We start from the raw sequence: 16377 nt of genomic DNA, 5'->3' as shown, positions 1-16377 counted from the left end.
CTCAGGCCTACCAAGATGTACTGCAGCTTCAGAGCACTGGGACAATGACCAGCAGCACAGACAGTAGCTGACCAGATTGGGGGCGCTGGAGCATCTGCTGAGGGGGAGAGAAGGGGGGGTAGAAGGAGGGTCAGAACATAAAGCTTCTCACCTCAACGTTCTTCAGCACAGCCCAAGAGCCTTCGTGTCGGCTCCCTCGCATCTCGATGGCCGCGGTGCAATTCCCTACAATGAGCAATATAAGTTAAAAAGGAGAAAGGGAGGCGGCACTCAGCAGGCAGCAATGGATTGTCTGGGACTTCTAGGTATATGCGCCTGCGCTAACTGTGAAATCCAATAATGTGAGGTAGCAGAGCAGCCATGTGGCTGTGGCACACTGATAGCTCTGTCTCACTAGCGAGTGCTGCCGCAGGTTGATGCAGCAGGAGCAGTAATGCAGATTAATAATGGCTGCTCAGCTTGAGCCTCAGAAAATGAAAGGTGCTGTAGATTAAAAGCTGCTTCCTGTTCAGTGACCTTCTAATGCTGTCTTCCAGACAAGCAGTCCCTTCTCTTTCTACTGGAGAGGCACACGCTAATAAACCCAACCTCATCTTAAATTAGTGGAGCCACACACCTTAAGATAGCAATTAACCAAAAACCGGCTTAATATAAAGAAATGTCAGCCGCCCAGCATGGTAAGTCTACTGCTTGAATGAATGTGCATTAGCTTTCAAAGTGTTATGGGAAATGCCAACACAAAAGAGCTTCAGTGAATCCCCCCCTTTAGTGGACTGTTGTATCCTCCCGAGTGTGTTAAAGTGTGAGCTTGAACAATAGCACCAAGTCTTAGGTCTCTCATCCATTATGAAGCTGTTCCCATAATATTGACACAGGTAAAGGTTAGGGGCGTGTGTGGTTTGTTGAATATCAATTCAGGGTGGCGGTACTGAAATACTGAAATCAATATGCAGGCATTCAGTATGTGCATGATATTGCAGGATGTCAGCAAGAAAATGAGTGTTTTAAAACAAGTGAAGTCTGGCAACACTTTGGTACAGAAAACAACAGTGAGAGTTTAAAACTACTTAGCAGTGGCAGGGTCACTCTGATGACGGTGCCCTTAGCTGTCTCCTGCCACTGCTACATACTGTAAACATCTTTCTTTCTTTCTTCAATCCAATGATAACCCAGACTGGAAAAACTCCCAAGGAAGTTCCATGTGCTTGCTGACCACAGTGATGGAGTAGGTGATACACTGGTCCCAATAAAATAGAAGATGATATGTAAAAACACAAACAATCACTACTCTCTCTGGGGAAGGTTATAATGCAGGTTAAGGTCCATATAGGTTTAGACAAGATGAGGCTTTAGACAATGAAGCCATGCACCCCATTGGAATACGGACTACTTTTGTAGCGGAGAGACAACACAAAAACAACTTCTAAAACTGAGTGGCCATGTACCACATTATCTCTGTGTTCCCATTGACTCAGTGTTCTCTGACAGGGCTTTTTTCACTGTTGACAACGGTCAACTGATTGAGAAGCAGACTTTTCCCAAAGCATATGGAAATTATTTATTTTAAATAAAAGTTTGTACTTTCAGATTACTAGTAGATACTACTTTGGTACTACTGTGGTAGTACAATGCACGGTTTGCCAATTATGATGACAATCTAGGTGAGGACAATCTTAAAGATGTGTAATAGACAGAAATAAGCCTTGGTTCATTACTCCACAGCGCATAGAGCAGTGTTTCCCAAACTCGGTCCTGGGGACCCCCTGTGGCTGCAGGTTTTTGTTCCAACCAGATTCCTAATCAGTGACAACACCTGATAACACTGAGCTCATTTAATTAGCTGGTATTTTTTTTTTCTTTTATTTGACATTCAGAAAAGCATAGCAGCATGATTTTTACATTTATAAGACATTTATACATATTTCTACTTTTGCTATAAATTTAAATGCTTAACTCTCTTTGTTGATTTCATTATACTTTGCCCTTTCTCTGTGCAGTTTTTCCCCCTTAGTTGTATCTTAATAATGACAATTTAAAACGAGTAGATCAGCCACCCAGGCAAACAACACTGAATAATCAAATACTACTTTAGAGACAGACCCACTAATTAGTAAATAATGGATTAATTAAACAATTAGAACACCTTGAAAAGTAGGATGAAAATCAAGATGAAAATACTGTTAAAAAATACATTTTTCCTATTAACTGCTTGGTACATTTTAATATTTTTTTTTTTAGCAAACTTGGTTTTCTAATTTATTGTTCCCTAAACACAGAACTTGGGAAATATCAGTTCACTTTAAAACAATTAAAAAGAGAAGCTGGTTGGAACAAAAACCTGCAGCCACAGGGGATCCCCAGGACTGAGTTTGGGAAACACTGGCATAGAGTATGCAGATTCTCATCTGCAGGAATAAAGAAATAGGAAAGACTGATTGCGATGTAACAGGCATGGCTGGTGCCATTAAGACAAATTAGGCATTCGCCTAGGGTGCACGGGTTGCTGCTGAGCATTCGGTTGGCACACTAATAAGCTTGGTCTAGAGTGCAAAATAACCAAGCAATGGCACTGGTAACAGTCAGAGGCAGGTCCCCAAGCTTTCGGCTTGCGAGCTAGTTTTAAAATCACCAGGTCGAAATGATCTACCAACATTAAAAATTATTAGAATAAAAGGAACACTTTTTAATCAGAGTATAGCATAAAGTCAATGAAACTTATGGGATATTAATCTGGTCAGTTAAGTAGCAGAGGGGGTTGTTAATCAGTTTCAGCTGCTGTGGTGTTAATGAAATTAACAACAGATGCACTAGAGGGGCAACAATGAGATGACCCCAAAACAGGAATGGTTTAACAGGTGGAGCCAACTGACATTTTTCCCTCCTCATCTTTTCTGACTGTTTCTTCACTAGTTTTGCATTTGGCTACAGTCAGTGTCACTACTGGTAGCATGAGGCGATACCTGGACCCTACAGAGGTTGCACAGGTAGTCCAACTTCTCCAGGATGGCACATCAATATGTGTCATTGCCAGAAGGTTTGCTGTGTCTCCCTGCACAGTCTCAAGGGCATTGAGGAGATTCTAGGAGACAAGCAGTTACTCTAGGAGAGGTGGAGAGGGCCATAGAAGGTCCATAACCCATCAGCAGGACCAGTATCTGCTCCTTTGGGCAAGGAGGAACAGGATGAGCACTGCCAGAGCCCTACAAAATGACCTCCAGCAGGCCACTGGTGTGAATGTCTCTGACCAAACAACCAGAAAGACTTCATGAGGGTGACCCAAGGGCCCCATGTCCTCTAATGGACGCTGAACTCACTGCCCAGCAGCATGCAGCTCAATTGGCATTCGCCATAGAATACTAGAATTGGCAGATGCACCACTGGTGCCCTGTGCTTTTTACAGATGAGAGCAGGTTCACCCTGAGCACGTGACAGAAGTGAAAGGGTCTGGAGAAGCCATGGAGAACATTATGCTGCCTGTAACATCATTCAGCATGAGCAGTTTGGTGGTGGGTTAATGATTGTCTGGGGAGGCATATCCATGGAGGGTCACACAGACCGCTACAGGCTTGACAAAGGCACCTTGGCTGCCATTAGGTATCAGGATGAAATCCTTGGACCCATTGTCAGACCCTATGCTGGTACAGTGGCTCCTGGTGCACGACAATTCCTGGCCTCATGTGGTGAGAGTATGCAGGCAGTTCCTGGAGGATGAAGGAATTGATACCATTGACTGGCCACCACACTTGCCTGACCTAAATCCAATAGAACACCTCTGGGACATTATGTTTTGGTCCATTCAATGCCACCAGGTTGCACTTCAGACTGTCCAGGAGCTCAGTGATGCCCTGGTCCAGATCTGGGAGGAGATCCCCCACAACACCATCTGTCATCTCATTAGAAGCATGCACCGATGTTGTCAGGCATGTATACAAGAACACAGGGGCCATACAAAGTGCTGCGTACAATTTTGAGTTGCTGCAATTAAATTTTGGCAAAATGGACTAGCCTGCCACATAATTTTTCACTCTGATTTTTGGGGCGTCTTTGAATTCAGGGCTCTGTAGGTTGATCATTTTCATTTCCATCAAACGATGTGGCATCCTTTCGTTTCTAACACATTACCCAGTCTATATCAGTATAGATATCCAGGAGGATTTCTTTTTTCCATTGAGATCTGATGTGTTTTCAAAGTGTTCCTTTAATTTTTTTGAGCAGTTTATATACAGTATATATCATTCGAAGTCTGAATAACAGTCTGATTGTATGGGTGGTTACCTACCAGGTAATGCGCGTGGTTGGTCTGCAAGTCGGCAGACATGAGCCACGGGTGCCCTCTCAGCTGCGAGAAGCAGATCATAGAATGTTACTTAGTTAACTGTCAAATAATGCAAAGAGTACGCGACAGGTGTTTCGCCTTATTTTGGGCTCATCAGGCGTACACACTCCACTACACCCCTTACGGGGATCGAACCTCGGATGTCAGACAAACGCACATAGATTGTGACATTGAGAGAAAAAAAATCCTCTTCCAATTCCACCCCCAGCCCATACACTCCCTAAACATTTTTTTTACATCCCTTCTTTAGTCGATATAAATTGGAAGGCTAACTAGATCACAGCCGGAGTTTTGCAGTAGCTCGCGCGGGAAGACCAGTGTTTGAGAAGAAGAGAGATCTCAGACTGGCCTGTATGTCAATCAAGTGGCAAATGGCATAGGGAGGATATGTGATAAACTAACGTTTAAATTTTTTTTTTTTTAATGCAACGCGATCCACCTGCACTACCTTCGCGATCGACGCATTGGGCACCCCTACACTGAGGTGATAAGAATGACAGCCATAAACTAAGCTGATTTTACTAATGTGTGGCAGATGACCGCATTAGCATCTGTAGGATAAAGGCAGGTAAAAGCAGAAAGGCGAATGAAGCGTTTTTCATTGTTTTCCACCACAACACTTTAAAAACCTTAAAAAACTCTTTTAAGGAGTTTTGTTATTTGCAATTGCAATTTTAGTGTCAATTTTGTGAAACTATACAGTATATGCAATCAAATGGCTTCTCCATAGAGTAGCAAAGGGTGGACACAGCCACCATTTAAAAAATATTGGCCACCCCATTTAACCTCCTTTGAAAAGTCTGATAAACTGACAGAGGCAAAACTTTTGAGGCAGTGGCCACCTTTTCTTTACCCTCGAGCCCCCTCCCCACTTCTCATTTCACAGTACTATGACTGCTCCTGCTGACAGTGTTGGATGGTTCTACTGTGAGGACGGTTGTGAAGTGGTTTTATTTGAATGTTGGCTATTTAACTATGATAACTAGAGCTAAAAAAGTGATGCTGTAAGTAAAGAAATGCTGACTTAGCTAAATAAATAAATTAAGCTAATGAGTTAGTGTAACTGGCTAGCTAAGTTTAGCTAAAATACATAAATTACATGCTTCCTAATGTAGCTGTATCTAACACTGCATATTCAACCTCTTTCTCAGACATACAATAATTTACAAAAAAGGCACTGTAAATGACTAATAAATCTGTATTGAGCCCTTTGAATCAGACTGCATGAATGGGCGACTACTTGAATGACACAGGGAGATATACAGAGAACATATCCACCTTAATAAAAAGAGAAGTGTCTGTGTGTCCCTCCATTGCTGTGTCTCTGTTATTCCAACAGATGGAGCATCACAAACTATTGTAGTAATAAAATGCATTGAATTAGAAATTCCAAAAGATGGTACATCACAAACATTAACACTGCTTATTACAAATCCCATACAGAATAGTATATAACCGAGACATATGTATTGTATTTGTCATTCCAACAGATGGTGTATTATAAATATGTGTAGCAATTGCTACAAATGTTTGTGATGTGCCATCTATTGAAATGACAAATTTTATCACTACATGTATTGCAAAATACATTCCAATAGATGATGCAGAAATGTTAATGCTGAGCTCTACATTGCTTGCTTACATCTGCAACCATATTAGACTGTTAGGACAGCTAGTGTGTGTATAAAAGTGTGGTTGTATGTCAGTAAAGCCCCATTTTCACAGGGAATGGTCTCCGTCTGTGAGAAGTAGAGAGAAAGTCTTCCAGACAGAGTGAAACTATGGATCCCTTTGACTTAAACAACAAAAATCTGATAATATTTTCTTTACAATTAATCAAAATTGTGATAAAGATACATTGCTACATTATTTTCTGACAACAACTTTAGTTTGTATTTCTGGCTTTGATGATTAGTTCTGCCACTTTTGCTTGATTTTCAGACTCCTGTCTGTCTTTTCATTTTTGCTACTTTAATCTCCTGAACAGTTTCTATATCCTTTTCCCTAAGGACACACTTCCTCTTGCCACTAGGTGACATGCATAAGAGCACAGGAACTAAATTAAAGTGAATGAAGTTAAAAATGAATGCTCTGATAGAGGACCACCTACAACATGATCACAGTTAATTCCATACTTTGAAGTGCACAACGTGATGGTGTGTGTCCATTTAATAGCAGCCGAGACTGAACGGTGCTGAGACTGTACTGCTAAGCTGGAAAAGACGTCATAAAGATAGGGAAACAAAAAGCATGGGCAGGCTGAGGTCAATACTCAAAAGACCATAAATAGGTAATGACGCTGATCACAACAATATTTTGACATCATTTAACTGAGTTGGAATCCCAATTAATTTTACTGAATCGTCCCGTAAACTCCGAGTTCTCTTTGACTCTAGCATGTCATTTAAAGCGCATATTACAAAGTTGTCCAAAACATGTTTCTTCCATCTTAAAAATGTTGGGAAATTAAGGAGCTTTCTAAATAAACAGGATTCTGAGACATTAATTCATGCATTTATCTCTAGTAGGATTGACTACTGCAATGCGGTGTTCACTGGATGTTCAAACTGTTCTTTATACAGCCTCCAATTAATCCAAAATGCGGCTGCAAGAATTATTACAAAAACAAGAAAATACAAACACATAGCTCCATTTCTTAAATCTTTACACTGGCTCCCAGTTAAGTTTAGAGCAGATTTCAAAATCCTCCTTTTAACATATAAATGGCCAAGGTCCGGCTTACTTGTCTGAACTTATCATGACTTACAAACAAGAACGCACATTAAGATCTCAAGATGCTGGTCTGCTTATGATTCCAAGGATTATTAAAATAGCAGTGGGAGGTCAAGCTTTTAGTTACAGGGTCTCTAAACTGTGGAATGGCCTGCCTGCTACTATAAGAGATGCCCCTTCGGTCTCAGCATTTAAATCCCGGCTGAAGACTCACTACTTCAGTTTAGCATATCCTGACTAGAGCTGCTGATTAACTCTACAGACTGCATCTCTGTTGTTAGTCATCAGCACTAAAACTTAAGTAACATGACAGTTATAATTGTATACTAACCCTCACCTATTCTGTTTCTCTGCTCAGTACTAAAATGTGGCACTTGGTGCCACGGCCCACCTGACAAGTTATTTTACCTGCCTAAGGTAAAGTCATCCCTGATGGAGGATCGCAGGAATCATGGAAAAGATGGGTCCTTTCATTGGATTTGCTGGCCCAGCACTGTTTTAGCCATGGAATGGCCAAATGGGGAGGCAGCTTAATGGCTGAGGTCTCCGGGACTCTAAAAATATCCAAATCTTATTATGTGATATCATCTACTGTTAAATTCTGCTCCGTACTGCTAAATTTTCTTTATGTTTATGCTGTATTGAGGATTTGTTCTGTTCTGTGTACTGTATTGTATTGACCCCCTTCTTTTGACACCCACTGCACGCCCAACCTACCTGGAAAGGGGTCTCTCTTTGAACTGCCTTTCCCAAGGTTTCTTCCATTTTTCCCTACAAGGTTTTTTGGGAGTTTTTCCTTGTCTTCTTAGAGAGTCAAGGATGGGGGGGCTGTCAAGAGGTAGGGCCTGTTAAAGCCCATCGTGGCACTTCCTGTGTGATTTTGGGCAATACAAAAATAAACTGTATTGTATTGTATTGTATTGTATAAATCTTTGCACAAAACATCAAGATGTAAATCAAACCTGTAGTTAGGAAACTCTCAAAAGTCTTGAAACCCTAGATCAATAGAAGCAAAATAAAAAAAATACAAAGTTTTATTTTAGCATCCATAATCTTGGACATTCATGGAATCGAATCACCATCTTAAATACCAGTATATGGCACCTCTGGCTGCCATGGTATAGCAACATGAATTGTTCTCAACAACAAAACTCCACAAAATGGTGGCACACATAAAAATATTTACAACCTGAATGGCACTGAAGAAATGCAAATAAAGCAACAATAAAATGAATTAACAATTTAATAAATTATTTTTGAATGTGTTCAAAAATTAACGTAGCACATAACAACCCCCAGAACCATAAAAGAGAGGCGCCTTAGCCTGCTGTTGCAATTGGAAAACAGTGTTTATGGCAAATAATTTCTAGTCTGTTTATGTTGTTTAAATTCAACACTACACATTGAACCCATGTGTAGGAGGAGGAACTTGCAAATCATATTTATCTTTAAACTAAAAATAGAGAAAACAAAGTATTCATTTTGTGAGCCTGATTATCCAGTCCAGGGTCATGGGGGCTGGAGCCAGTTCGAACAGTAATGGCCACAAGGCCTGGATGGACCTGGACAGGGTACCGGTCTGTTGTGGAGCGCACTCACATACGAATTCCTATTCACTCATGAAGGCCAATTCAGAGTCAATGATTAACTTGGCACATCGACGGAAGATCCACAGAGACTGAGGGAGAGGATGCAAATGTCAAACAGCTTGTGTCCAGGCTTGGAGTTGGGAGGTAACAGCATAAACCCCTGTAACATCTTCACAACAAATTCACAAATTATAAAGCTGCTATTTCATTTGGCAAACTCCAAATGCAGCAGATTGGTAAATGAGGGAATGAATACCTCTTTGTGCCCCACATTCAGGACTTCAGAGCAATATTTTCTCTAAGCTGTATGCATGTGCAGATGTGCATGACTTTTTAAGATTTTCAAATTGTGCCCAAATAGTCAGGAAATGCACCCCTGCTGAAGATTTACAAAGAGTGGATGGCGCAAAAGCTCATAGGGAGATACTTGGAAAACAGACAGTAAAATGACCGACTTCTTTGGTCATGCTTACTCTTCACAAATGTCATCCGTGTACAGTGTGATGTAATATGCAGGTGAAAGTCTGTAAGGGGCACAATAGAGTAGCATAACAGGAACAATGCTGAACAGCAGGAGTGCATTTTGGATTCGAAAAAGAAAAGGAAAGCCTCAGGACAGTTTACGAAGAGGATGATTCCCCGACGGAAGCTTCAGACTTTATTAGGTGCCTCTGTGGGCTAACAGCCAGACTTAGAAGCAGAATAGCATTTCCTGAGGCCAGCTGTGGGAGTTACTCAGGGTCCCTGTCACAAAAAGATCTAATAAACAGCCCTACCAAGGGCAATTAACAGCAGCCGATGTCCACGTGTCAGTCCTTCCTCTTCCAAACCACTGGGAAAAACAATGGAGCCTGTGGACAATAAATTGGAAGTATGGGACCCAAGATGACAGCTGAGTATGTAGGGAGAAGCAATTGATGAATGAATAACATAAGGAAATAAACTAGACTCTGCTGCACACACAGAGTTGTGATTTGTAGCAATTTTAGATCAACTTTCAATGATTTTTTTTAATAATCTTGTTATAAGTAATGGATTGTTTAAAAATGGCACATGGTCAAGTTCCCCATGCAAATTTTTATGTTTAACAGTGTAGCTGTTCAGCTTTGTGAAGATTGCCACTTTAATAAATGCATTCTGTAACACATTTTTTTTACATATGAATAAAAATAATTTTGCATAATTGTAAATAGAATTCAGAGGGTAATGTAGCTGAACATTTTGCACACAAAGAAAACATTTGCTCCCTCCAAGCCAGACCTTAGGGGAAATACTGCAAGAAGTGCCTGTGACACTCTACTCTGTTACTTCAGCCTGCTCACTACCGGGCTGGCCAACCACAAGCACACTGAGGGGCCGACTGATTTTTGTCAATATTGGAAAAAAGAGGCCAGAGGACAGTTAGTTCACCATGCGACTAACTGTCCTGTGGTGAAATTCCTCTTCTAAGTCTCAATAAAAGTATGTTTTGGCTCTCTATAGCATTTGATTGGTATGAAAAATCAGGAACTAGAAACAGGTAGGAGTCACAGAGCTTTGGTATTCAGGACTAACCTCCGAAATCAAAGGAAATTACTGATCACACTAGAAAGGTTCGGTACATCTGTAATTGTGAGGCAGTCTCCATGAAGGCTCATTAACATGAAACCTAGACACCAAAATTCAGAAATAAGGGGTTAAGAAAGGGTGCTTCACCCCAGCTGAGATAAAGACAACAGAGTGTTCTGCTTTTTAGTAGCTATATGCCATCCTTAATATTTTGAGAATGCATCAGTAGGCAGGTGTCAAAGTCCCAAAAGTCATGTGTGACAATCAAGCAGGCATGTGTCATTTTGGTCAGTCACATATGTGACATTTGATAAGGTTTACAGCAGTGACAATTCTGAGCTTAATAGCATTTGTCTTGCTCTAAAGCAGGACAAGAAATCAGGAAGTCAGCAGGGTAGCAGGAAGTCTACTTAAAGACCTGCTTTCTGCTTTTCATCAATGTTTATCAGCACAAAAGCTTTTCCACAATGGAATCCCACCCAGTAAGCTCCACAACTAATCTCCTCAGACTCCTTTGTGCTCCCACTACATAGGTATTAAGCAGGTTTAGTGGAATGTAAGCAATCGAAAATCACTTCAGTAGACAATAAGAAGCAACTCTCTTGAATTGCACCTCATCTTTTATGTGATGGACACAACATGTGTGAACTACAAAGGCAGGTGCCTACCAAAATACGGTATATTTTGGACTCGTATGCTGAGGTGGAGTCATGTAGCCACCTCACAATCTCAGAAACTTCTTTCACCAAAACCTTCTGCCATCTCTTGTACAAGCTGGTGCCTGTGACTTCTGTTTATGCTACACTTATCACAAGCAAGCAGACTATTCTTAGCTGGACTGTGGGGAATCTGCAACAAACGGCGGAGAAGTTCACAACAAAAAGAGACTTAGATTCCAGCATCACAGTCAGAAGGATGAAGAGGACAGCAAGATAACAGAAAGTGTGGGAGGCTTCTCTACAGAGATGAAAATGAATGGCTGGCTGTCTGGAGCTTGGCTACCTGTCATGTGTCTGACTGACTGCCTGCTCATTATATGCGAAGGAACAAGTCACACCTATGTGGAGGCCTTTAAGGACATGCAGGAAGACAGCTGTAATAATATCCAGAGTAAGGACAATTGTTCATTCTTTCTAGCCTGCCATAGCAAGTTTGTAGTGTGAGAACAGCAACTCGGAGTTTGCCAAGGTTAGTGATACACAGGTGTTAGGCCCTACCTAGTTGCAGGGGCTTAACGCCCTCTTCAAAATCTGGTTAGTGACATATACAGCACATACTGTAAGAATTCATGCCTTGCACCTCTGTTTCAGAATTTTGCATGCAATGAAATTACTTTTTTTCTTGACTCATACAGCAAACTTATTCCTTAAATGGACTACAATAATTTTAACCATATATGAAGCATTACTTCACTGTGTAAGTGCGAGCTTTGTAAGTGTGCGGATTTTCATCCATCCATTCTTTATTGCTGTTTTCTCCAGACACAGTCACACAAACCACAGTGATGAAATCTTCCCACAAATTCTGAAAGGGGTTCATTGTTCCAGCAACTCAAAGAACCATCTTCTTCTATATATCAAGATCTACTGGTGCTTGAGATTTTTAAAATTATTGTAATTCATTTTTATATTTTACATCTTGGAAGTATTATTTAATGATTTTTGCTGACTTTAAGTCGTTGCTACATCAAGAGCATCATAAGTAGAAGTTTGCAATTAAATGTCAGCGTTGAACATTACTGCAGATTTTCTACATTTAGGTAATTCACCTTGTTTGATTGTTGCCTTTTGGACTTTTGGATAGCCCTTTTGTTTTGATGCCCATATATTCTAATTAACATTTTGGTTTAGATATAGTTTAAAAGTATAACTATTAGCTTGCTTAATAATTTTCAATCACTATCACATACTTAAATACTTAAAGTTCGACCTCTCTATTTCTTTATCAATCTACTATTTAATAAGACTTAAAAGAGTCTATTAGCACCTGTAGACCAAAAGGCAATATTTGAAAAGATCCCAAAACTTTCCTAGTTCCACTCCTTGAAGAATGACTTCAATATTTTAGTATTTGTAATCCATTTTGCTATTTAATGCTTTATTTTTTTGCTGTTTTGCTTGGTTTGCAATCTCTCAGTCTTTTCAAATATTCAAAATGGTCGTGATGTTCAAATGGCACATGATGGGCAAGGCCAGGGGTGTCAATATATGACATCATGGCAAACATTTCCCTTATAAAAGTCCTGGAAGAAAAATTGGCTTTCTTCTCTTCTGATGTTTTCTGAAGCCCTGCATTCTGTCTTTTTTACCCTACACTTTTTTCTGTTTTTGTACATTTACCACATGTGCCTACACATTTTCTGTATTATTTTTACTTCTTATTTTCCAAGCACATGTTTTTGTACACTCTTTTTTTCTTGTTTCTCTTGAAGTTAACTTTTCTTGTTTCCTTTTCAACTTTTCCTACTCATCTGAACCAAATTTATTTAAACAGGGCCTCATTCTGGAATACACAGAGAGAAGCCCTTATGGGTTCTACAATAAAGCTCAACTTTGTCAGTGTAGCACTGGGGTTTGCTGGGAATTTTTTTAACACAAATTGGGCTGTTGTTGGTCATTCCATTGCTATTATAAATTGATAACCCAATAGTGTGTTTTGAGCCTTCATTTCTAATTTGTTTTTAGTTCCAGAACAGCCAGAAGGTAGGGACATTCATCAATATGATTTGGATGAAAAGACTTGTTTATTTGATGTTACCATTAGTACTTCAGGACAGAAATATATAATTCCAGTCATTAGATAAAAACCCTTGTGTCCTTAGTGTTAACCAAGCACTACTGGCAAACTATTCCATTGCCTTTTCTTTGGAGTGGCTTCCATTTAGCCACTATCTATGAATGTTTTCTACAAAATTTGTTTCCCATTTTAAAAAGTTTCTCTCCTCAGCCATCGATATCTGTGATTCTGTCAATTTGTCTGTTGAATTCTTGGTAATTTTCAAAAAAAATGTCATCTTTGCAAGATAACTCAGTTTGGTTTCACGTCCAGATTTACAAAAGATGTGTCTGAATAATTATTGTCACACCTAAGGTGAGACCTAAGTAGAATTCTGTGTTTTTTTATGGTCTTCATTTTCTGTTATCTTTTATAAAATGTTCTATTTTAGCTCTGCTTTGATTAATTGTTCTGTATTTGTAAATTATCTTGTTTCAGTTCTTGTTGATAGTTTAATCTATTCCTATTGGTGTTCTGTTAATTATATTGTTAAGAGTTTTATTGTTTATGTTGATGGAGGGGCAAGGCCCCTCATTAGATTGCAGGCCCCAGTTGCTTAATTACTCTTCAGAAGCGCCCAGGGACTACATTAGGTTTTTTCTGCCACTACATCAGTGGATTGCCATTAGTTAATTCTCACTGCTTTTCTGATTCCTTTTGTGTTCTTGTTTTTTGGTGTGTTTTGTGGTCCTTTGATTATTGTGTTTATTGCTTTTTCCTTTTTTATTTTGTAGTTTGGATTGTGGACTTTGGCTTTTGATATCAATGGACTTCTGATTTGGTCTCGTCTGTTTCGAGAGATGGATGTCTGAGACGGACCTCTGATAGCAGTGGTGTTATTTTACTTTTTTTTTTACTAATTTCCAGAGTTATTTACTGAACCCCAGGGGCTTTAATTAAAGTAAATATAAATATATACAAACATGAGTAGCAGAAAAAGGGCGCAGAAAGAAATGGAAAAGACTGTGAAAGCGTTATCTAAGTCTAAACAGGCCTCAAGTTCAAGTTCAAGGTACAGCCTGCCAAAGAATGACCTGGAACAGAGGCGAAAGAATAGATCTCCGGGGACTTGACGCTGCAGTTTTAGCTCCAGCTGAGAGTCGGGCCAGAAGAACTCGTCGATTCCAGAAGGTTCATTGGAACTGTGCATGGCCTTACTATGCCAACTGTCAACTACCCCTTGTGAGTCAGTGGAACCGACTCCACTCATGGAGCACAGAGAAGACTGAAACAGTCCGAACTGAAGAAATCGATCACTGCAATGACTACCGCAATAACTACCACTCTCGGGGGAGACATATAGAATATAAAGAAAGATATAAAGGACATAAACAAGACAAACGAGAAGCTGCTTCAGGATATTAAAGACCATAAGAAATGTTTAAGTAATTGCTTTGAGGCACCCTTTATCCATCCATCCATCCATCCTCTTCTGCTTATCCCAGATCGGGTCGCGGGGGCAGCAGCTTGAACAGAGAGGCCTAGACTTCCCTCTCCCTGGCCACTTCTTCTAGCTCTTCCGGGAGAATCTCAAGGTGTTCCTAGGCCAGCCTGGAGACATAATCCCTTCATTGTGTCCTGGGTCTTCCCCGAGGCCTCCTCCCGGTTGGACGTGCCCGGAATACCTTACCAGGGAGGCGTCCAGGAGGCATCCTGATCAGATGCCCGAGCCACCTCATCTGACTCCTCTCGATGCGGAGGAGCAGTGGCTCTACTCTGAGCCCCTCCCGGATGACTGACCTTCTCACCCTATCTTTAAGGGAAAGCCTAGACACCCTGCGGAGGAAACTCATTTCAGCTGCTTGTATTCGCAATCTCATTCTTTCGGTCACTACCCATAGCTCATGACCATAGGTGAGGGTAGGAACATAGATCAACTGGTAAATTGAGAGCCTTGCCTTACGGCTCAGCTCCTTTTTCACCACGACAGACCGATGCAGAGCCCGCATCACTGCGGATGTAACACCGATCCGCCTGTCGATCTCACGCTTCATTCTTCCCTCACTTGTGATCAAGATCCCAAGATACTTTAACTCCTCCACTTGGGGCAGGATCTCACTCTCTGAGAGGGCATTCCACCCTTTTTTGGCTAAGGACTATGGTCTCGGATTTGGAGGTGCTGATTCCCATCCCAGCCGCTTCACACTCAGCTGCGAACCGATCCAGAGAGAGCTGAAGATAACGGCCTGATGAAGCAAACAGGACAACATCATCTACAAAAAGCAGTGACCCAATCCTGAGTCCACCAAACCGGACCCCCTCAACGCCCTGGCTGCGCCTAGAAATTCTGTTGATAAAAGTTATGAACAGAATCGGTGACAAAGGGCAGCCCTAGCGGAGTCCAACTCTCACTGGAAACGGGCTCGACTTACTGCCGGCAATGCGGACCAAGCTCTGACACCGATCGTACAGGGACCGAACAGCCCTTACAAGGGGGTCCGGTACCCCATACTCTCGGAGTACCCCGCATAGGATTCCCCTAGGGACACGGTCGAACGCCTTTTCCAAGTCCACAAAACACATGTAGACTGGTTGGGCAAACTCCCATGCAACCTGCAGGACCCTGCTAAGGGTATAGAGCTGGTCCACTGTTCCACGACCAGGACGAAAACCACACTGTTCCTCCTGAATCCGAGGTTTGACTATCTGACGGACCCTCCTCTCCAGGACCCCCGAATAGACTTTTCCAGGGAGTCTGAGGAGTGTGATTCCTCTGCAGTTGGAACACACCCTCCAGTCCCCTTTCTTAAAGAGGGGGACCACCACCCCGGTTTGCCAATCCAGATGCACTGTCCCTGATGTCCATTCAATGTTGCAGAGGCGTGTCAACCAAGACAGTCCTACAACATCCAGAGCCTTGAGGAACTCCGGGCGTATCTCATCCACCCCGGGGCCCTGCCACCAAGGAGTTTTTTGACCACCTCGGTGACCTCAGTCCCAGAGATGGGGGAGCCCACCCCAGAGTCCCCAGGTTCTGCTTCCTCATTGGAAGGCATGTTAGTGGGATTGAGGAGGTCTTCGAAGTACTCCCCCCACCGACCCACAACGTCCCGAGTCGAGGTCAGCAGTGCACCATCCCCACCATATACGGTGTTGACACTGCACTGCTTCCCCACTCCTGAGATGCCGGACGGTGGACCAGAATCTCCTCGAAGCCTGTCTGAAAGTCGTTCTCCATGCCCTCTCCAAACTCCTCCCATGCCCGAGTTTTTGCCTCAGCAAACACCAAAGCCGCATTCCGCTTGGCCTGCCGGTACCTATTACCTGCCTCCAGACTCCCACAGGACAAAAGGGTCCGGTAGGACTCCTTCTTCAGCTTGACAGCATCCCTCACTGCCGGTGTCCACCAACAGGTTCGGGGATTGCCGCCACGACAGGCACCGACCACCTTACAGC

General features: G+C 41.8%; 1 protein-coding gene across 6 annotated transcripts in view; it reads right to left on the bottom strand.

The window, feature by feature from the left end:
- The window catches only part of LOC120525970 (neuron navigator 1-like), a 365228-nt gene that overhangs the window by 285635 nt on the left and 63216 nt on the right, over positions 1 to 16377 (bottom strand). Inside the window, exon 1 of one of the 6 annotated variants that reach the window (XM_039748734.1) lies at positions 152 to 169. The exons of the other annotated variants lie outside the window; for them this stretch is intronic. The gene's annotated coding sequence lies outside the window, so the exon portion shown is untranslated. Of the gene's footprint in view, positions 1 to 151; positions 170 to 16377 lie in introns of those variants that run through there. 6 annotated transcript variants of the gene reach the window in all.

This window comes from Polypterus senegalus, chromosome 3 (assembly GCF_016835505.1).
Source record: "Polypterus senegalus isolate Bchr_013 chromosome 3, ASM1683550v1, whole genome shotgun sequence".
In the NCBI taxonomy this organism is placed as follows: Eukaryota; Metazoa; Chordata; class Cladistia; order Polypteriformes; family Polypteridae; genus Polypterus; species Polypterus senegalus.
Note: the sequence above shows the minus strand (reverse complement) of the source record. Positions and strands in the feature narration are given on the sequence as shown.